The sequence below is a fragment of the Lissotriton vulgaris genome, chromosome 8 (assembly GCF_964263255.1).
Source record: "Lissotriton vulgaris chromosome 8, aLisVul1.2, whole genome shotgun sequence".
NCBI classification, from domain to species: domain Eukaryota; kingdom Metazoa; phylum Chordata; class Amphibia; order Caudata; family Salamandridae; genus Lissotriton; species Lissotriton vulgaris.
The window spans coordinates 972,419,362-972,441,966 of record NC_141696.1 but is presented as its reverse complement, the minus strand read 5'-3'; positions in this window follow the sequence as shown (position 1 = coordinate 972,441,966).

Below are 22,605 nucleotides of genomic sequence, written 5' to 3'. Positions count from 1 at the left end.
CAGACAGAGGGAGGGAGACGGAGACAGACAGTTGGGAGGGGGATAGAGAGAGGGAGGGAGACGGAGAGAGAGGGAGACAGAGAAAGGGATGGAGACAGAGAGAGGGAGGGAGAGAGTGGGAGACAGAGAGAGGGAGACAGAGGGAGGGAGAGACAGAGGGAGGGAGAGACAGAGGGAGGGAGACAGACAGAGGGAGGGAGACGTAGACAGACAGTTGGGAGGGAGACAGAGAGAGGGAGAAAGAGAGAGGGAGGGAGGGAGACAGAGAGAGAGGGAGACAGACAGTTGGGAGGGAGACAGAGAGAGGGAGATAGAGAGAGGGTTGGAGACAGAGAGAGGGAGATAGAGAGAGGGTTGGAGACAGAGAGAGGGAGATGGAGACAGAGGGGGGAGACAGAGGGAGGGAGACAGAGGGAGGGAGACAGAGGAGGGAGAGAGAGAGAGAGAGAGAGAGAGAGAGAGAGAGAGAGAGAGAGAGAGGGAAACAAAAATTATGATAGGTCTGGTGGCTCAGTGGACGAAGGCGTCCGCTGCAGGGGCCTGTGTTCAACCTCATAGTCACAGTTTTTTTTGCTCTAGCCTGGCTTCCCCCCCCCCTCCCCCCCCCCCACTGACCACTCCCCCACCGGTGCGGTCCTCAGCCACAAACCACACTGTAAATTTGGCCCCAGAGATAAAGTTTGTAAGTGCCCATGCTCTAGACTGAAGAGAAGAAGATTACAAGAAAGAACACAAAGACAGTGGTGACAGAAGACAGCATGAACGGAGACAGAAGGATAAGGGAATCGCTCGACCCCCATAGAGCAGAGTTTCTCGGCAACACACTAGATACGTTTGCAAATGAAATTTGTCAATTCGCCAAGATCAGGCATATAGACGTTGTCAATTTTCAACTTATGTTGAAACATGTAAATTATGCAACATGTTAGATTATGTGGCAAATAGAGAAAATCCATAGGTATGCCAAGCACACAACATGCAATGTATAGCAGAGAGTACATATTCAGTGAACAGTATGCAGCACAATCGCATTGCACACAGCACAGACTGAGAACAAGGGACAGCCAACACATACTGTGCCGCCAGATGTACAGATGACAACACACGAAGACCATGACACACACAGGCACATTCAGAATCCAAGGTCCAGAGAATGAAACACATGCCGCAGTGTGGGATTCATAACAGGCCTGCCTCACAGTAATGGCACAGCACCATGAACAGTGTTTGCAGCATGTGCTATACAACCCATGCTTCAGAGGTCTGAGCACACAATGAATGCTCAAATCAGGGGGCTTTTCTTTGTTTGAATCTCGCTGTGCACATAGGGCTTCTCGTTAGAAGCGTGCTGCTACTGGCTAATTTTAAAATTGTTTCGTTTTGCCGCTTTTGATATTTAATTTACCTTTTTCCCCCTGAGTTTAATGTAGATTAGAAAACTGTTTAAATATTTCATAGCCCCCTACCTGTGCTCTTACTCACGGACCGCATTCTTGCACAGCGGTATTACGCCGCATTCACTGCCATTCGGGCGGGCCGGTCCCCGTGCTTTTTTTACCTGGGGCGCCATTTTGGGTAGGTAGAAGTATCACTCCTCAGCCATTCGCTGAAGCCAATCACGTGGACTGGCTAGAGGCTGCACCTTGGAGCCATACTTAAAGCGGGTAGGAGAGAGTATCATTCTTTGTTTGAATCTCGCTGTGCACATAGGGCTTCTCGTTAGAAGCGTGCTGCTACTGGCTAATTTTAAAATTGTTTCGTTTTGCCGCTTTTGATATTTAATTTACCTTTTTTCCCCTGATTTTAATATAGATTAGAAAACTGTTTAAATATTTCATAGCCCCCTACCTGTGCTCTTACTCACGGACCGCATTCTTGCACAGCGGTATTACGCCGCATTCACTGCCATTCGGGCGGGCCGGTCCCCGCGCTTTGTTTACCTGGGACGCCATTTTGGGTAGGTAGAAGTATCACTCCTCAGCCATTCGCTGAAGCCAATCATGTGGACTCGCTAGAGCCCTCTATAATAAGATGGACATGACGCGCAGCGTGTACGCGCATCGTGGGCGCCGGATGCCCGCCGGAGTCATGCCAGAGTCCAGCCCGTCTGCGCCCATCCGCGCTGAGGACGCGCTGGACGGTTGGACTCTGGACTCTGTTGATGCTACTTCCCCTACCCTCAGCTATTCCCGTCAGGAAATGCTGCGCCTGAAACCCCGAAGATCAGGGTGCACGCACTCATCTGAACCAGATGAACTGCTCTTTCCTTTGCGATGTGGTTGTCATTTCAATCCTAGGCCATTCGATTCCCCCCACCATCCTTCCTCTGGTAATTCCGATGCCACTAGGTCTAGAACAATGGGAGTAGAAGGCATTTTGGTCAATGCCCGCTCCCTTGTCAAAAACAAGATAATGTTTAGGGAAATGGTCCTAGATAGAAATCCCTCTCTAGTGTTTATCACTGAAACGTGGGCCAAAGATTCATCTGGCCCCGATCTAATTGAAGCGGTCCCTGAAGGGTAGTGCCTGGCTAGACTTGACAGACAGAGGCGAGTGGGAGGTGGTATAGCGATCCTTCACAAAGACCACCTGCAATGTCACACTGTACCTATCCCTGATTTCCCGGATTGTTTCCAGGCCCTTTACTTTACTATAAAGGAAGCACAATGTCCTTTTCTCAATGGTATTCTTTTATACCGACCTCCAGGCCCACGGACTGATTTTACCTCCAAATTCCTTCAGGCCCTGGAACCATATTTTGGTCGAGATAACTTTTCCATCCTGGGTGATTTTAATTACCATTTAGAACGGCATGATGCATCTGATACCTCAGGACTCATTGAGGCTTTGGCGTCCTGTGGGCTCACGCAGCGAGTCAGTGGAGCCACCCATCGGGCAGGTCATACGTTAGATGGTATCTTCTCTAACGATCATCGTTTAACCACCAAGGAACCGGTGCACCTATCCTGGTCTGATCACCTCGCAGTTCCATTCCATTTGGAATATCACAGGGGAGATGGAAGCAAAAAAGGGAATCACGCAATGGTAACGGCTAGAAACTTTAAGGACATCAGCAGCCATTCTTTTGCACCCTGGGCTGCCAGCCTTTCTATCATGGGTATAGATAGTGTACAGACCGCAGTCGGCCATTTTGAACAGGTCGTCACTGAGGCTATGAATGAGCTAGCTCCTCTACAGGCCCGCCGCCAAGCAAGGAATAGGCCATCTTCCCCATGGTTTTCCGACTCCCTTAGGCTCCTCAGGCAGGAAGTGAGGAGAAAGGAGAGGCTCTGGCACTCTAGTTGGGACCTTAAGAGTAAAGAAGCCCACAAACTCCTTGTTAGGAAATATAAGGCTGAGATTGTGCAGGCGAAACAAGATTATTTTGTAACCCTGACAACCTCGCTTTCCTCGCCGAAGGAGCTTTTTAAAATTGTCGACTCTCTAGTCGACCTACAAACCCCTGATCCCGTCACACCTTTGCAGGATCTATGTGATAGAATTGCCTCATTTTTCCACACAAAAATTCTGGATATCCATCTAGCTCTTGAGACACAAAGAGCTTGTATTAGTGTGCCTACTGATCGGGTCGAGACGAATACGTTCACCATGGATGTCTCCCCATCGGGCACCCTGGACTCCTTTCCACCCCTGGATCCGCCGGAACTTGAAGTTCTACTTAATAAGATCAAATCTGGTTCCCCCCTGGATACTTGCCCCTTGAAAATTATCAAGCAGTGTAGGGAGACCTTCCTGCCACCGCTGCTAGAAATAATGAATCTAGCTATAAGAGACGGTGTCTTTCCCTTGGAATGGAAGAAAGCAGTAGTAAAACCTCTGCTAAAGAAGGCCTCCCTCGACCCGGAAGTCCTAAAAAACTTCCGTCCAATCTCGCTGCTTCCTGCCCCGGCGAAGATGCTTGAGGCACATCTGAACAAGCATCTTGCTGCTTTTTTGGAAAGCTCGGGCTGCCTTGACTCTTCCCAGCACGGATTCAGGAGGGAACACAGCACCGAGTCGGCCCTCACTGTCGTGCTTGACAACATCCGCACAACAGTGGATATGGGCCAGACCACCCTCCTGGTCCTGTTAGACCTAACTGCGGCCTTCGATACCCTCTCTCCCTCAGTTCTTACATCTCGCCTGAGGGATGTGGGGGTGAAGGGCGCAGCTCTAGATCTTCTGGCCTCCTTCCTAATTGGGAGGGAACAAAGAGTCAAGATGGGTGAGTTTCTATCTCCATCCCGACCTGTGCTATGTGGGGTCCCACAAGGGTCGGCTCTTAGTCCGACCCTATTCAACATCTATGTGACCCCACTGGCAAGATTAATAAGAACTTTCAGGATGGAGGTAGTCTCCTATGCGGATGACACCCAAATTCTCGTCTCTCTCTCCCATTCAGATGTGCAGACCGCCTCCAAGTTTAGATCTTGTATGGAGGCGGTTGGTCACTGGATGATTCAGAACTCTCTTAAACTGAATGGGGAGAAGACTGAGGTGATGGTGTTTGGTGGGAACGAAAACATCTGGTCATCTAGCTGGTGGCCTGATTCACTTGGAGTGTGCCCTTCCCCCACAACATCCGCAAAAAATCTTGGGGTGATGATAGATCCTGCCCTGGATATGGGCAGACAGGTGTGTAGAACCATCTCCACCTGTTGGGGCCTAATTCATACTCTGCGAAGGATCAGGAAATATCTCTCTGTGCAGTCCAGAAAACAAATAGCCGTCGCACTTATTGGTTCACGTCTGGACTACTGTAATGCGCTGTATGCTGGGCTAAACAAGAGCCTCCTGCAGCGCTTACAGGTAGTCCAGAATGCCTCAGCCAGATTTGTTCTGGATGTTCCCAGACGCTCCTCGGCAACGTTGGCCAGAAAAACGTTGCACTAGCTTCCGGTAGAATACCGAGTACGGTTCAAGGTCCTGTGCATGACATACAGAGCCATTGCAAAAAACAGTGACTCTGGAGTGGGTTCCATCATCTCCCACTACATTCCCGGAAGGAATCTGCGTTCCTCCGGGAAATTGCTTCTGTCAGTCCCCCGTATACGAATAGCCAAATGGGGTGGCAAGGCTTTTTCCACCCTAGCTCCCAAATGGTGGAATGATCTCCCTTTGGATCTTAGGTCCCTGCCTTCCTTACAGACATTTCACAGTGCCCTAAAAACTCGCCTCTTCTTACAGGCCTATGTGTAAGGATGAATGGTTCAGACTTTTGATTTTATTGTTAGGCGCCTTGATACCTGCGGGTTATTGTTTTGCGCAATATAAATTTTTATCAAATCAAATCAAATCACATCGAAAGGTACACTGCACAGGAGGCAGTGTACACCCCGCAGACCCCAGGATACGAAGTGCATACTGAAGGAGGGAGACAGAGGGAGGGAGAGACAGAGGGAGGGCGACAGAGACAGACAGAGGAAGGGAGACGGAGACAGACAGTTGGGAGGGAGATAGAGAGAGGGAGATAGAGAGAGGGAGGGAGAGGGAGAGAGAGGGAGACAGAGAGAGGGAGGGAGACAGAGAGAGGGAGGGAGAGAGAGGGAGACAGAGGGAGGGAGAGACCGAGGGAGGGAGACAGAGGGAGACAGAGACAGACAGAGGGAGGGAGACGTAGACAGACAGTTGGGAGGGAGACAGAGAGAGGGAGATAGAGAGAGGGAGGGAGACGGAGAGAGAGGGAGACAGACAGTTGGGAGGGAGACAGAGAGAGGGAGATAGAAAGGTATGATCTTATCTAGGACCCTAAATAAATATTCCCGATTTATGCCCTTATGTGGTTACAACAAATCATACCCTAATAAAGGCATAAGAATGAAATCCATATTCAGTAATAACCAATGCAAACCAAATACAGCAAGGCTACTTCCTTAGACTCCTAGAGAGCACAACGATTCTTTCACCAAACCAAACCTCCAGCAACCTGGAAATTCCCCATGATTTTGTTTTGATTCAGCCTAGAATTCCTGCGAAAACTAAAAGAACGGCCAGTTCTTAGTGACATCTTTTATTGACGTCTTACATCCAACATTACGTCAAACACGGCACGTTCCAGGTATAAATATACCAGAGTTTGCTTTAAGCAACACACGGTGGTGTGAAGAAGAGCGGCTATCTACTTATCCGAAGCTCAGCTGATGCGAGTGCCGAAGGAAGCCGTCCCTCCCATTTGACGCACTGAGAAAGACGCTGTCTTTTTCTACTGCCGAGAAAATCCAGCTCCAGTGTTTCCAGTCACCCTTGCGGGTAACTGGGAGATCGAGTCCTGAGAGCGAGATACAAGACCTCCTCCATTCTAAAACCAAGGTTTGGAGCTGATTAGACCCTTAGAGAATTCTTGAGTAGGATTCTTGGCAAAAACTAACTTAACCTAAACTGCAGCTCATTTACTCCTTCCTATGTACTAGGCTTAGGTTAGGTACACCAGGGTAGGTGTATTTAGAAGCACCAGTTGAGTACGTTTAGTCAAAATTTTATTATTGTATGTAAATGTTTACATTTTTTACCTTTTAAGTATCATATGGCTCAGAAACCATATCAATGTTTTTACAGTATTATTTCATAATACTTCTTTTACTGTACGCACTTTACTTTATAACGAGTATTGCAATTGGGGCAATTCCCTTCTCTTGCATGAGAAAGAAGACTGCTCAATAAATAACACCTTTTATTGAAAACGCCCGTCTCTCTATTTCTCTGCACTCTGGTGAAACTAAGTATGCACAGTTGACGGAGTGACATCGCTATCTATTGTTTTCACACGACTCTGGAGATATACTCCTTATTCTGTGGGAGCAAAGTTGTCATTTTTATGCGGTTGTCAGAAGCTGAATCCCTTCTTTTCTAAACGGGGAAGTTCACTCCTCCCTGTTCATTCGAGAAAGTTTCTAGTGACCTCTGAGCTAGCTGGCAAACCTAAATTAAGTCTAACATATTCAATAGAGACCTAGTCGACCTAAGTCCCATGTCTAAACTGTTGTCTATGTTATTCCAATGCGCAGAGCCTATTGGGAAAATAGGAACTACAATACATGGCGCCCAACGTTTGGTAAGACGATAATCTAGCGCAAGATACTAGAGTAACTCAGTCGTGCTTTTTCACACAGACCCCTTTTACCGTAAAAACTCCAATAGACGCCTGGAGTGTGTGAAAGGTTAATATCCGCCGAAACTTAGTAGGATAAGAATCCTATGTATTAGTTTACGGTATAGTCAACGTTGAAGGATACAGTGTTCCAAAATATTGTGCACCTACTCTTTGTTTCCTTGAAACTTGATCTGCAAACTTTTGGTCAGTAAAGTGACGGAAAGTGAAGAGGAAATAGAAAGAGATGCTTTGGCAGCTCAACTCTTAGTGGATCACACAGTTATCCAAAATGACGACCCGAATGCAATATTCATCCTGGTCAATATAAAAAAAAACATACCTATAAAACTTATAGAAAATGGGGTATCACCGAGAGGTGGTACAGTTGTATTTGTGGTAGAGGCCCATGAATATCGGCAGACAGAGGTATTCTATTCCTGGATAACTTTTCCAGCAGCACATGCTGTGACACATGAGTTCCACTACTACAAAATAGCAGAATCTCCAGAGGAATACTCTCCTTTTGAGGAAGTTGAAATTCCACTAGCATACCAAGAGCACCTGCTCTTATTTAATGGCGCCCTAAAACATCAAAATCACATTATCAGGCTCGGTCTGCTAGGTAGACCAGAAGCCAGCTACACACCAGATCCCCACATTGGATAAATGTCAAGTGAAGAACTTTTAGTTAAAATAAAAAGATTAACAAGAGCATATAGGGATTTAGTTCAATTAACAATTGACGGTACAACCTACCGACTAAATACACTCATTGAAAATCCTGAAAAAACTTTTATTAAAAATAATTTCAATTCTCAAAGGTAGAAATGGGAGGGTAACAAACAAACCACTCCCAGAAAAAAACAGTTTCAGTCCAGAGGAAGGTCTCCCCAACGGAGAAATAGATCTCCAGAAGGAGGGGGCAAGTCTCCCCAAAGGGAGGCCTCTGAAAAAAGATACAACCTTAGAAATAGGGACAATCTGAGAAAACCTGACAGATATCAAGATATTGATACACGTCCCTCTCGATCTTTTCAGACTTCACCAAAGAAATTGGAAAGAAGAGGACGGTCAGAACATAAAGAAGAGCGTGTCAAGTCCAAAGAAAAGGAACCTGCTCATCAAAGTAATAAACTACAATTTCCCAGAAAGAAGGTAGCCAGTATGAAAATTAAACATGCCGAGAATCCTGAGGACACAACTGAAAAACGGAGAGTGGGCTCAGACAATGCTAGACAGCGCAGCAGAAGTGAGCATAGCTCGCAAGATCCTGATGAATCTTCTGGAGACAGTGGACACTCTAAATTACATTCTAAATTATGCAGAGAGGGTTAAACCTCTCTACGAACTAATAAAACCTGATTTTAAACCAATTAATTGGACTCAAAAACACACAGAAATTTTAAGATCATTACAGACAGATATGTTAACTAAAACAAAACTGCAGACACGCGCAAATGAACGCAACCTTGTAATCCGAGTCATCCCAGGAAGATGCGGATTCACGTACCTGACCTCTAATGAGGGAGAAACTGTACTAATAGCTTACAAATCACATTTGTACACACATGCTGAAATGAAATTCAGTTTAACTGAAAAAAATTGTAACTGCGGTTCAAAATTCTGTAGCAAAAGAAAGAGCCCTTGCCCAGGGAAAAAGGATATCTGTTTTAACAGCAGTATCAGCCCTTGAGGCTGTAACAATACCAGGCAATCCTAATGCGAAAGCTCTAGATCCAAAATGGATTAAATGGGAAACTTCTCTTGCAACAGAAGACGTGACACACACATTTGATCCGAAAATGAAAAAATTAGAATATCTGGAATATGAAAATGAATGTCCTCTGCCGATCGAAATTCTGCCTCTCGAACAGTACACGTGTGTAATCTACACGGACAGATTTGCACAACACTACGTTGTGGAAAAACAGATTTACAATGCAGCTTGTGTGATTGTTAAAGGTCGCTGGCTCTTAGGTAAATTCAGACCGATGGTTACTAAAACTGAGTCTCTCAGAAACTGTACAGCTCAGCGAGCTGAAATAAGATCTCTAAAGATGGTGCTTGAAAATGCCGATCGTGAATTTCCGACACTAATAGTGTGCGATTCGCATTACTGCGTCCGGTCTCACAACAATTCCATAGAGACCTGGATTAAAAACGGTTACAAAGATGAGACAGGTGCCACAATAAAGCATAAAAAACTTTGGGAACAAGTAGTTCTTTTGCAGAAAGAACTAGAAAAGACTCACGTGATACATACACAGAGTCTTCAACGTGATGGCGTTCACGTTGCAGGGGATTCATTGGCTGACAGAGCCACAGCGGCAGCTGATCACTCGGCTTCCGTAGCTACAAAAAAGCGTACAAAAAAACAATTAGATGGCGAAACGCTGCTTGCAGTAAATGCCTCAATGGAAGGCAATTATGCGGCGTTACCTCTAAACTATCCACTCGGCACTACATACATAATTGATGCAAACTCCGTTCCGTTTGCTCAAATCCCTGGAGTGGGGGATAGAGTAATTCCAAACACGAACCGGAGAGTCTTCTTGATACAAGAAGCACACATGGGATTGAGTCTGAGGCACCAAGAGATCCTGAAATCTCTAATAGAATTACAATCACAATACTGGTGGCTGGGGATGAGCGTAGAAATGTACAAATTTGCAATGAATTGTGAGGACTGCAACAGAGATCGCAGTTGTGAACCGGACCAGACACCAGCCCAGACACCACTATTAGATAGCATCAGGCTATCTATGCGCAGACGTCCGACAGGATAAATGCGGTCCCATAAAAATTAGGACGAGATTCATTTGGATGTGGCCCCAGCGCTCAGCTGACGTCAGAACTGTTATAAAAGATTTGTGAATCTTTATCGGCACATACGCAATTGGCATGCCACATTCTGACCAGGGTCCTGCGTTTAGCTCTCTGGCTTCAAAGGAGGCCATGGCCAGCATGGGCATTGCATTGCGGTATTCTAGTCCATTCCATCCTGAGGGAAATGCGGTAGTGGAGAGAAAAAAACGGGACATAAAGCAATCTATAACAGCGAGGGTATTAGGTTTGGGTGATGGGTGGGTCAAACATCTAATAAGTGTCCAACGTAGTCTTAATAATATGCCAAGAAATTCTCTAGGAGGTATCAGTCCGCATGAACTTTTATTTGGTACCAGAATGATAATTCAGGACTTGGATTGTCACACTTCAGTGGTGCAACAAAAAACCTTTGATATCAAAGATCGTTTGGCTGTTTTACAGTACTTAAATGAAACAAGAAAAAGTCTGAGTAACGAAAAGCTAAAGCCAACTACCACTGAAGAAAAACCACCTGTCCCAGCAAGGCCTTTCTGGATTCCAAAGATTGTGGATCTGGTCAGAGAAAAGATCGTTGTGAAGAAGGAATTTGGGCCTTCTTACCGAAAAGCAGTACCTGTCTTAGCTGTCAGCGGAACAAGATCAGTTGTACTACCGCCCCTTGCTGGAAAAAAGTAGAACCGAGTTGTATCAATCGACCTGGTAAAACCACAATCATGTGGCCAATAATAAGTAGTATGCCCAATGGACTCCCAAGAAATAGCAGAAGACCAAATCTTGCTACAATCTAAGAGGTTCAAACTGAGAGACTAATCACATTTGACAAACCTACAGTGATTAAAAAGGACTATGCAACAAAGCCATGGAACTTGTGCCTCTTGAAACCCAAATTGCAACAGTTCAACAAGAAACACCAGTCTACAACGATGTAGCCTCGGACTATACAAATGTAACAAAAGACAATGCAAAGATCAATGGAAATCCGGAGGCAATCCCACCAATTGACAGAACTGCATCTGGCTACTTTATCAACTTTGATGACTTTTCCGATGATCCAAGTGAACATGGACACAAGCCAGCAACAAAAACATTCAAAGAAAAAAGCACAGTACTCTTTCAACAACTCAAAGAAACATATCTAACTTCACAATGGATTAAAATATGGATCGTGTTAGGTCTAATTTTCCTCCTTCTATGGCTCATCTTGGTTTTAAGTTTGGGTTGATTTATTGATGGAAAATATAGTACAATGGACACAGCAAGCCAGAACATCAACTTGGTCCTGAAACCACACAGATCATCACACATCAAAAAAAAGAGAACTGTCATCAGTGAACATCACAGCCATCCCTATACCTGGTGGTATAGCATGGGACAAAACTGACTATGAAATTTATGGCCTGGTTGAGCTTTTGAAATATCCACACCAATTTAAGATTTCTTTAAGTGACTTTGTATCACCTAGTATTTTCTCTGATGATTGGGATTTCGAAAATATTAATAAAATGATGTCAGACTTTGAAATGTCAGCAAAATTTACAGCACATGAATATTTACAGGGTTCGTCGAATTATGAGGAAATGTACTGTTTCAACCTCTTTGGGCATCATTATCTGCATAAATCTGCAAATTCTAGAAATATTTTCAGTTATAATCAATGGGAACATTGTCCAACCCCGCCAAAAGGCAGCTCAAAAACATTTTAGGAGAAATTCCTATATTTCTCGGGGTTTCATGTCACTAATCCTGAAACATTCTATTTTAAAATGATAAATAAGACAGGAGTGAAAAACATGTTGACAAACACTAAACTGATTTATTCTGAAAAATTGTATGAAAAAATGTCTACATTTGGTTTTGAATTTTGGAAAACAACATTGAGACAAAAACCATCTGGGGCACAAAAGAATGGCAGGTACAAGGTGCAAAAGCATTGTTCAGAGCCTGCATGATCCCAGAACAAATAATGTTCCTGAATGACACAATTCAGCAAACAACCTGTCTTGGTTTAGCCAAGATAAAAGATTTAAACAACCTGTCTATACCAAGCCAATGCATGATAGAAACACCACTACAGATGAGGGGTTAGACGTAGCCTATATTTTAAAACAAAACAGAATACTTCCTGATTGGAACAAATGGTTGATCTGGCCCACAGACACTATTAACTGTCATGATAGATTCCTGAACAAAATACAGGGGTTCAAACAGAACAGGCTAGACCCAAGATATTCCCAGAGACAACATCCAGGGATTATTACAACATACAGTGTAGGAAAACTATGTCTCGACTGGCTACATAGATCCACACTTCGCAAACAGCGTCAAAAACGTTTCATATACGCCGGTATATACGCAGCTTACAATGAAGCTTGGAAATTAAATCAAATTGAAACTGCTGAAAAAATACGAGAAATTGATCGTATTAATTTGGAAAAAACACTTTCTGTAGGGAACAATGGGTTAACGACTCTGTCCTCCAGAATCTATTCACTGGACAGCATTGTATCATCTTCTATTGTACAGCTAGGCTGGACGTTACAAAAACCTCCGTTCAGGTCACGTGCAATGGCGTCTAATCAACATAACGTCATTATTTTCTATCTTTAACCTTACTGATAGACAAATCTCGTTGGCACAGAAAGGAGCAGACTATAAGGTGCTAAGCATTGAAAAACTTGAGAGATTACCATTGACAATGTCAGAAAGACCTGTCATTGAATGGATAATACATAGTACCATTACAATCCCGATAACAACTTTTCAGTTTCAATACTGCCAAGAGTATATACCAGCAGGCCTGTATGAAATGTTGGGTAAAGGATACATCAAGTCAACCTGGAATTTACCTTATACACAAAGATGTTATAGTGAAAGGAAAAAAGAGGTATTTCTTAGTGGTAACAATTGTAAAAAATCACTAAGCGGAACACTTCTGTGTCAAGGTATTAACTTGCATGGAGCCTGCGAAAGTTCATCAAACAACCTTTCATCTCATCTGCACGGCACCCCTGCAACACAGGTAGAGCCCTTTTTCAGACAACTTTCCAACGGTAGCTACGTTATATTAAGTGACCACAGCTGTTGTGGCATGATGCCAGGAAAAGCCTATCTCGTGAGCGTTACTTCCAGGGTCATTGGTTGTATGCAAGTATTGTATCCAAACAGCAATCCAGATATGGAGGCAGCAATATGGCCTTCTGTGAATATCTCTTCTATTCGAATTGATACATTGAAGCAGAATGAAGGCTTTTCTTTTACAAACAACTGTGCCTTTAACCTCGTCCAAAGAGACGTATGACCTGCAAGTTGCAAGGACAGTGGCAGAGATACATACCCTATTATCGACAAATTGCCCCGTGCATTTGGTAGAAATGTTAAGCCAAATCTTAAACATGTCAGATACCAGTGGCATCGCACATGTATTTAAGACAATTTTTTCGGGACTGTTAGCACCCTTTGAAACAGTTCTGGGCATCTTCCCGAATTTTGTGCATTCTCTTTTCGGTGGCCTGCCGCTTATTTTGGGACTCGTAGCAGGAATTTTATTTTTGTTCCATATGCTCCGATTTGGCAAGCCAAGCCATAGACAAAACTCAGGCTATGATGGAAGAAACAATCCTAGCCATACGATACCGAGACCGTATCACTAAGGTCCTCAGATTGGCCCGGCTAGGAGATCTGAATACTACCTGGTTTCTTTCATTCAGACCGATTTGGCAAAATTACATCTTACCTGTGCTTCAATGTCTGCTATGCGGAGAAGAATGCGTGTTAGACATCGGTCTTACACTACCATCATCAGTACCAATGGATGTCGACGCTTTGCTTTGTCTGGTAACGACTCATGCAACGTGTTGTCCCCAGCGGCTACTGATTCTGATGACGGCATTCGTGGAGACTTCACCATTTCGAATAGGTGGCGGTGAAGTACGAGATGAAAGCGCCAGCACACAGGTACAACCCTCTGTGAACATTGCTGATCTAGACACCGATGATGGCAATGCATCTCATAAATGCACTATTTCAACTTTTCCGAGTTGGCCAAACTTTCACCTACTGTGGTTGATGCGTTTTTTGCTGGTCCATCTGAGGTAATGTTCTCTCCTAACAACGAGAATAACAATTGAAATAGCAAGCACACAGCGTTCCCTGAACTCTGAGTTCGACCTTCAGTTTTAATAAACAACACTGCTGAAAACGCTTGGAACTATTTTTTCCATTGAAAGAAAACTTATTTTTCCCAACTTCCTAAATATTTACCTTTTTTTTGGCACAAGGTACTCTGCTTATAGTAGAACTATTCTTAGAGAACAGAACTTCTATTCCTAGAGACTGAGGAGATAATATTTTGAATCAGCCTCTAGCACACTTACAATCTTGTATAAATATGTGATGAAATGGTCTCGACCTTCTCTTCTGTATTAAGAGCCATTTCATAAATGTAATTTTTCGCAATTCATTCAGCTGATATTTATATTTGCATTATCTGAATGATACCACTGCTTGAATGCGTACAGTATAATGCTCATTTTCGTGTATCTATAACATTTCAAATGCATTTGATGTATTTTGGAGTGGGCTGGAAAACACATACATACCTATATGTTTATATATTGCTTAGTATTTAGTAATGATGGACATTATACGTGGAGTGGGTGTTGTGATCTTATCTAGGACCCTAATTCAATATTCCCGATTTATGCCCTTATGTGGTTATAACAAATCATACCCTAATAAAGGCATAAGATTCAATTCAATATTTATTAATAGCCAATGCAAACCAAATACGGCAAGGCTACTTCCTTAGACTCCTAGGGGTAGATGTATCAAGAAAATCATTTGCGAGTTCTTATTTGCGATTTATAGCGAATCGCTATTAAGAATTTGCATATTGGGATGTATGTAAGTTTATGTGATTTATTTGCGATCCCTTATATGTCGCATTTTTTTTGCGAATTAATTGCGATTTCCAAATATGCGAAAATCGCAAATTAAGGAATCGCTAAAATGCGTGATTCTGCTGCTGAAAACAGGAAAATAGCTGAGTCATAGTCAGGAACTGAACTTGATTAGTACCACCTGTATGCCTGAGCCACACCCAGTGGCAGTTGGAAACCTGTTTGGCTGGTGAGAAGACCTGTTTGTCTGCAGAATCGGGGCAGGAAATTCAGAAGCTGGGCCCTCTGCCGAGAAAAGGAAAAGGAAACAGAAGTTTTCTGAGAGGGAGGTGGAGACCCTGGTGGAGGAAATGGCCTGTAATCATGAACTTTTATTTGGCAAACAGGCTAAATAGGTTCCTGACGTAAGGAAAAGAAAAATTTGGCTAGAAATCCAAGAAAAAGTGAATGCGGTGGGAGTTATCCCTAGATCAATTGAGGAGATTAAGAAGCGTTGGTACGACATGCGGCTGAGGGCAAAGGAGAAACTTGCTGAAAGACTGAAGGAAGCAAATAAAACTGGAGGAGGAACAGTAAATATAGACCCGCCAACCCCACATGAGGAACTTGTGGAATCAACTATTCAACATGAAAGTATAAGTGGAGTGTCTACAATTGACAGTTCAGAGCAACAAATTGCAGAAGAAGGTAAGATTGATGCATGCTTGTTTAAAATTATATGTATGTTGTTTGTGGTGTTCTGCATGAATGTGTGCAATTAGATTGAAAGTCTTCACTAATGTTTTGCATTAAGTTACTGCATTGATTTTTCAATTTCGAAACATATTTCTCTTTATTACACTTTGGCTTCTAATATGCCAATGAGTAACTTTAAAAGTTCCAAAAACAATCTGTTGTTTGCATATGTTAATGGTTATAAAGCAGACAGACAGACAAGCAAAATTCTCATGTGCCTCTTTCTTTATTCTTAGATCATGTTGAACAGTCACATGATATTGATGGAGGGCAATCTTCCCAACAACATATTACAGCCCCTGAAGAACTTAAAGACAATAATTATGATGAATCCATTACTTTTACAAGACGTAAAAGACGACCTGTTGCTCCACTGCAACCTTTCCAAGACACAGACGAGGAACCTGAGGGATCAAGAAGTAGTGTACAAGTGTCAGAACATGCAGTTACAAATGTAGAAATAGTTAATGATTCTGCTAGAAGAAGATCATACTCTGTCAGTACTAGCAGACAAAACAGGGGTGAAGCAATAGAGAGCTCAAATGTATTTGCTGGTTTGGAGCACAACATGCTTAAAGTACAAGAAAATCAGCACAAAGCACCGAGGTCCATCAATGCACAACTGAATAAATTAAACAAAAGTAATAGCAACATGGGTGCTGGCATGAGGCGCATGGCTGACTCTTTAGACAGACTCTGTGTTGCTTTAGAAAAATCTGAGTCTAATAGAGCCAGAGATTCACGTAGACATAACATCAAGCTACAAAAATACTACTCTGCTATCAACAGACTATGCACTGTAACAGCACAAAGCAATCGTCGCAGCATTGCAATGCAACGCATGGTCAGTGAGTGCTCAAGAAATGTTGCAAAAGGGCTGGACAAGGTTTCACATTCATTTGAATTATTAAAGACATGCAACAAAGCTGCTAGTGCTTTCTTAGAGCCCATGGAGACTGAGGACACAGGAAGTAGAAGCAGTAGTAACCCTACACCTACATTGGACACCACTGACCACAGGAGTGGAAGGCAGGTCTCTCCACAGACATCTGTGAGGAGAAGTGGCCCAGGGCAACGAAGAAGCAGCAGACAGGGAAAGAAGTGAAACATATTTTCAAATATCTTGCATGGAAATACCATGTTACTGTAATAAAACAGTCATTGTTGTATGTCCTTTGAAGTAACAGGTTTCATTTTTCACTTGCATTTATAACTTACTAGGAATAAAGTATTAGTATTCACAAAACAGCTGTGAAGTTTTTTATTCTTACCTAAAAATAATTATTTGTAATTTCTGCACGCCTTTGACGACCAGCAACAGCTCCTAACCCAGTAGCACATATCCTTGGTGGTGGTTCATCATCACTGTCTGAAGAATCAAGGTCACTCACTTCACAATCAGTTCCTTTCCTTATAGCCATGTTATGTAACATTGCACAACTTGTGATTATTTTGCAACACAGGGATGGTATATATTGCAAAGATCCACCACTTTTATGGATTCTTCTGAATCTGCTTTTCAATATTCCAAAAGTTCTCTCAATGACTCCACGTGTAGAGCGGTGTGCCTTATTGTATCTTCTTTCATGAACATTTGTTAGATTCAGGTATGGGGTCAAGATAAAGTCACGAACAGCATATGCACTGTCTCCTACATGGTAATGTGAAAAGTTCTACTTTGTATTACAAATTAGAAATTTATAATCAATGTCAATAATTTTTATAAACCACTTACCAAGCAGAAAACCATCTCCAAATTCACCAGTACTCAAACGGGCATGTAATCCACTGTGTCAAAACATATATGAGTCATGAGTGCTTCCAGGGAATTTTGCAACAATGTCAGTAATTACATACTTAGCATTACACACCATTTGAATGTTTAAAGAGTGGTAATTTTTCCTATTCCTATAAACATGTTCAGTTGCAGCAGGAGGAGTAATGGCAATATATGTTCCATCTATACATCCAATAACATGAGGAAATTGAGCAATTTGATAAAAGTCATACTTAGACATTTGGATATCTTGTGGAGTGCTTGAAAAGTAAATATGATGGTGCAACCTGCTCATCATTGCATCCAAAAAGACCCTAAAAAATCTTGAAAATGCACTCTGGGATACTCCTCCAACCTCAGCAATCACCCTTTGAAAAGATCCAGAAGCAAGAAGATGCAGGGAACACAGTACCTGCACATGAGTTGGTATTTAATGTGTCCTGTGTGTCTCATGCTCTAAGAAAGGCTTTAACTCAACAATGAGGTCCAAAATGGTATGTGGATGTAGTCTATATTTCTCAAATATGTCTTCTTCTGTCTGTTGAAATAAGGTAATCCTCAGTCTGAAAATCCTTTCCTGCCTCTGTCTCCTCTGTGCAAGAGCTTGAATGCGCAGCCTTCTAGCTATCAGGTAAAGTGCAGCCATTGTTCTCTTCAAAAAAGCAGTTGGCCCTTTCATTTATACTTTCAAAAAATTTTACACCTGATTTGAGTTAGTGTTATTTGCGACTTCTTAATTTGCGATTTTGCATTTTTCGCAACCTGCGATTCCGTAATACATCTCATTGCGAATTCGCAAAATATTATCGAAGATCGCAAAATAGAAAACATGCAAAATAGAGAATCGCAAAAAAAATCGCAGAAAAGTATAAAATCGCAAATAAGGAAACGCAAAAGGTGCGAACTCTAAATTAGCGATGCGAAAAACCACGTACATCCCGAAAGATGCAAAATGTACCTTTGCGAGTCGTTAAGCCCGAAATTCTGCGAATTTCGACCATAACAAATCGCTAAACACTTGATACATCTAGGCCCTAGAGAGCACAATGAGTTCTTTCAACAAACCAAACCTCCAACAACCTGGGAATTCCCCATGCTTTTGTTTTGATTTGTCCTTGAACTCCTGCGAGCACTAAAAGAATGGCCAGTTCTTAGTGACATCTTATATTGACGTCTTATGTCCAACCTTACGTCAAACACAGCACCTTCCAGGTATAAATATACCAGCATTTGCCTTAAGCAACACACAGTGGTGTGGAGCAGAGCGGCTATCTACTTATCCGAAGCCCAGCTGAAGCGAGTGCCGAAGGAAGCCGCCACTCCCATTTGACGCACTGAGAAAGACGCTGTCTTTTTCTCCTGCCGAGAAAATCCAGCTCCAGTGTTTCCAGTCACCCTTGCGGGTAACTGGGAGATCGAGATACAAGACCTCCTCCATTCTAAAACCAAGGTACGGAGCTGAACAGACCCTTAGAGATTTCTTGAATAAGATTCTTGGCAAAAACTAACTTAACTTAAACTGCAGCTCATTTACTCCTTCCCACGTACTAGGCTTAGGTTAGGTACACCGGGGTAGGCGTGGTTTAGAAGCACCAGTTGAATACGTTTAGTAAAAGTTTTATTATTGTATGTAACTGTATATATTTTATACCTTTTAAGTATCATATGGCTCAAAAGCCAAATCAATGCTTTTACAGTATTATTTCATAATACTCCTCTTACTGTACGCACTTTACTTTATAACGAGTATTGCAATTGTGGCAATTCACTTCTCTTGCATGAGAAAGAAGACTGCTCAATAAATAACACCTTTTGTTGAAAACGCCCGTCTCTCTATTTCTCTGCACTCTGGTGAAACTAAGTATGCACAGTTGACTGAGTGAAATAGCTATCTATTGTTTTCACACGACTCTGGAGATATACTCCTTATTCTGTGGGAGCAAAGTTGTTATGTTTATGCGGTTGTCAGAAGCTGAATCCCTTCTTGTCTAAACAGGGAAGTTCACTCCTCCCTGTTCATTCGAGAAAGTTTCTAGTGACCTCTGAGCTAGCTGGCAAACCTAAATTAAGTCTAACATATTCAATATAGACCTAGTCCACTTCAGTCCTACGTCTAAACTGTTGTTTATGTTATTCCAATGCGCAGAGCCTATTGGGTAAATAGGAACTACACTACAAGAGAGAGGTTTGGAGACAGAGAGAGGGAGATGGATACACAGGGGGGAGACAGAGGGAAGGAGACAGAGGGAGGGAGACAGAGGAGGGAGACAGAGTAGGGAGACAGAGGGGGGAGACAGAGAGAGGGAGATAGACAGAGGGAGATAGACAGAGGGAGGAAGATAGACAGAGGGAGGGAGATACAGAGAGGGAGATACATAGAGAGGGAGGGAGACAGAGGGAGACAGACAGACAGAGGGCAGACAGAGGGGGAGAGAGAGAGAGAGAGAGAGAGAGAGAGAGAGAGAGAGAGAGAGAGAGAGAGAAACAAAAAATATGATAGGTCTGGTGGCTCAGTGGACGATGGCATCCGCTGCAGGGGCCTGTGTTTAACCTCATGGTCACAGTTTTTTTTGCTCTAGCCCTGCCCCCTCCCCCACCGGTGCGGCCCTCGGCCACAAACCACACTGTAAATTTGGCCCCCGAGATAAAGTTTGTGAGTACCCATGCTCTAGACTGAAGAGAAGAAGATTACAAGAAAGAACACAAAGACAGAGCAAAAATAGCGAGAGCATACACAAACTAAAATATGCCCTTCTGTACTGCTTCCTCCCCTCATTGGGCTGAGTATGTAATTTAATCAACTTAGAACTGTCATTTATTTCCAATGGTCAAGGAAAAACTGCTATCCCTGATGTTACCCAGCACTTAGATACACAGGGTGCACCTGAAGGAGTGCTGCATCTTTATGCATCTTCTGTTTGTGCATACGCAGTGTTGATGATGTAGGCAGTGACTGAGAAGATAGTCTGAGCTGTGTTCAAGCAACCATCTGATACTTTCTGTGATGGGTTTTGAAAGTGATGGCTTTCTGCCCACCATGTTCTAGCCAAGCAACCACCGCTATACGTGAGCTGCTTCTTTTACATGCCTTTTACATTTCATCATTTTGTGTTTCAATTGTCGTTCTTGCTCTCTTCCTATCACTTCTCCTATTTCTCTTCCTTTTTCTTGTTCAGTTGTAAACAAAAGTTTGCTATGTTTTTGCAATGCCTAAAATGGTTACAGGGTTACATTTATTTAAAAAAATAAATTGTCGTTACCTAGCCAACCCATCTTTACTATTCTGTCTCGATCTTTAAGCATTTAGTATTTCAACAAATTTGCTCCCTTGCTAGAATTTAAATTGCATCGACTAGTGTCAACTTAATTGTTGGGGGTGCCGCTCGCAGCAGTGTACTTTGGCTTTTTGGCGGCTTGGGCGATTCCTGCGGGACGGGACTGCGAGGACCAGCAGCCCTCCACAACCCTCAGCTGTGTGCCTCTTCCTGCCCCTCCTTCTATGTATTGAAATACTGCTTGCGGCCCACGCTTCACGGGCGCCGCTCGCAGCAGTGGACTTTGGCTTTTTGGTGACTTGGGCGATTCCTGCGGGACGGGACTGCGAGGACCAGCAGCCCTCCACAACCGTCAGCTGTGTGCCTTTTCCGGCCCCATCTTCTGTGTATTGAAATACTGCTTGCGGCCCCCGCTTCGCGGGCGCCGCTCGCAGCAGTGGACTTTGGCTTTTCGGCGGCTTGGGCGATTCCTGCGGGATGGGACTGCGAGGACCAGGAGCCCTCCACAACCCTCAGCTGTGTGCCTCTTCCCGCCCCTCCCTCTCTGTATTGAAATACCGCTCGCAGCAGTGGACTTTGGCTTTTTGGCAGCTTGGGCGATTCCTGCGTGACGGGACTGCGAGGACCAGCAGCCCTCCACAACCCTCAGCTGTGTGCCTCTTCCCGCCCCTCCCTCTACGTGTATATAATTATTTACACCTACCGCTATGCGGGACACGCGCGGGCGTGCCGGGTGAAGCCCGGGCCAAGGGCGGGCCCGTTTGAGCCGGTTCGAGACCAGAGGAGACCGGACCAGGCCATCTCTCTTTCATCTTGTTTGGCCCATTCGGAGGTGGAGTGGGCTCTTCGTAAGTCCTCAAGCATTACTACATCTCTAGTTGGGGGAATGGCTGGGCGAGAGAGCAGGAGCAAGGCACTGACTTCGGGTGCCTCCGTAGCAGGTACATTGGATAATTTTATTATTCGAGCCAACTCATTTTTATCACACGAAATAACTCTGATGGAGCAACGGCTCTACCAAGAAATTGCCACAGCAAAGAGATCCTCGCTGGGTCATATAGCGGACGCAAGTACACCGGAGCGAAGATCTAACTTGCTTGCAAATAAAGCCCCCGAGCTCTGTGAAAATTCATTGACTATCGAGACTTCACAGGTCTTGGGCACCATAGCATCATCCGGTGAATCTTTGCTTCCACCTATACCCGAGACCAATTTAGTACCTAACTCGGTTGACATTTTGCCAGTTGATAGCCCTGAAAGGCCCAATACCCGGCAGCTACGGGTGAATCGGGAGGGGGGCGTACCAAAGAGAAAACGAGGTGCTCAAACATTTGGTGGGAGAAAGTCAAAACATGCCAAACATTCTAATAATTCTGATCCTGCGGGCCTGGGTAAGGTTAAGGAGGCTCCTGTAGTTACCATTGTACCAGCTACCCCTCCAGTACTAATCTCACCTACACCACCTTCAGGTGAGTTAAATACTAGTACTACAACACCCACAAGGGAGGACATATCTATTATGAATATGGTTGACCTCCTGAGGTCTTTACTCAATCCCTTAGAAGCTAGGCTCTCTCAGGTAGAGTTATGGTTAACAAAAATTTAAAAACTCACTATAGCTACTGCAGACTGCTTGAAAATGGACAAGATCATGTTGGTGGGTGGGCAGACTAATAATACCCAGGGGGGAGCATCAACACAAAATCCTACCCCTTTATTGACTTTGTGTCACACAGTGGAGTGTATCTCCAATAGGAGCCCCACTCCTACTCTTCCTGTTAATGCCCCAAAACTGGCTAAAAAGCTTAATGCCAGACGCACAAGTGAGGAGCACCCCAACAAAGAAACTCATAATTGATTTACCCCCAGACTCAAGTCCCTATGTAGTGGTCTTAACGGGGGTTCCCGAGTTAAATGATTCGGTCAGGGAATCCTTTATGTCACTTAAAAACAAAGTTGCAGACTGGCTGAACAAAAAAGGCCTCTCCCAGCCCATACTTGCAG